Consider the following 1,266-nt stretch of genomic DNA (forward strand, 5'->3'; position numbering starts at 1 on the left):
GTGATCTTTTTTTTTAATAAATGCTGATGTTGCCATCATACAAGGCTCATTTACAGGTGCCAGAATTGGGATTTTCAGTCATGATTTTGCCCTACCCAAATTCTAGTTCCTGTAGGTAGGATCAGTGATATATGTACACTTCAATTTGATACTGGAAAGAGATTTAAGTCTTGAATAAAATCCATTTTATTCCCTTGGCATTTCTCTTTTACCTTGCTGCTGTTTATGAGTGTTGATTGAAAGGCATCAGTGTGGACTTTCTGTTTACAGTGAATCCTTTCACATAATACTTTGACCTTGTGCACAGTGTCTGAACTGCATGATTCCACCTAATCACGATGGTTGAAGGAAGTTCACAAAACACAGGGCTGAGTTAAGGTGGAGATATTGTGTACAAAGTGTCCAAAGTGAAGTGAAGTGAGGCATTTCTAGTTCTTTTTTACTTGCTAGTGATTATTTTAGACTATTTCCTTCCCTCTTCCTTTTGTTACTGTTTAAATCCAAATGATTCTTTATTCATTGCTCTTTCAAATCCTCTTGTCTCAGCATCTCACAAGTCTCTGTTATCCCTTGCCCACATCTATCCATACAGTTAAATGCTTTCTCAAAAGGGAAAAAACTGCATTTCCAAATGCTACTCTCACTGCTTGCTGTGTGTATGGCACTACTTGAGAACTCTCCTTCAGTGTAAATGTATGTAAATTTTACTGCTTTCTATCAGGAATAGAAGTCACACTAGGTGATTTTACCCATCATTATAATGATTCCTTTGTATTGTAGCTCATTTCAGAACGTGATATGTTTCTAAATGTTGAAGAGTTCTGTGTTGGAAAGCTTTTCATTCTTTAGCTGATGTGCAGAACCTGAAGAGAGAAGTTTACCAACCTTTTCTGTTGAAACTATGGCTACTTACAAATAATTGCTCTCTTTTGTAAAATTAAGTTGGTAATTACTCATCCATATTCTTTGGTGGAAGCTGCTTAGCAACACCTTTTCTATGGATAGGTTAGATAAAGCTCTGGCCTGCAGATTGTATTTTTCCCTTTGGTGGGATGAAGTGCAGTTGTTTTGATGTTAGGTTTGATGGATTTGTTTGCCACTGCATTCATTAACTTCACATCAAAAAACTGACAGGCTGTTAAATGAAACTTTGGCTTAGATTTTCAGCTTGACTGTTTGGAGACATTTGTGAAGATATTTTGGTTTTGTGCTGTAACAGCCTTAAGCAGTTATGACTGTTTCAAAGGGAAAAGAAAGTTATTTACT

The 1,266-nt window shown here is 36.3% G+C and overlaps 1 protein-coding gene across 2 annotated transcripts in view; it reads left to right on the plus strand.

The window, feature by feature from the left end:
* Window positions 1-1,266, plus strand: part of LOC100550263 (lysine-specific demethylase 4C-like) — a 203,726-nt gene that overhangs the window by 94,842 nt on the left and 107,618 nt on the right. The window lies entirely within an intron of this gene.

This window comes from Meleagris gallopavo, chromosome Z (genome assembly GCF_000146605.3).
Source record: "Meleagris gallopavo isolate NT-WF06-2002-E0010 breed Aviagen turkey brand Nicholas breeding stock chromosome Z, Turkey_5.1, whole genome shotgun sequence".
Classification (NCBI taxonomy): Eukaryota; Metazoa; Chordata; class Aves; order Galliformes; family Phasianidae; genus Meleagris; species Meleagris gallopavo.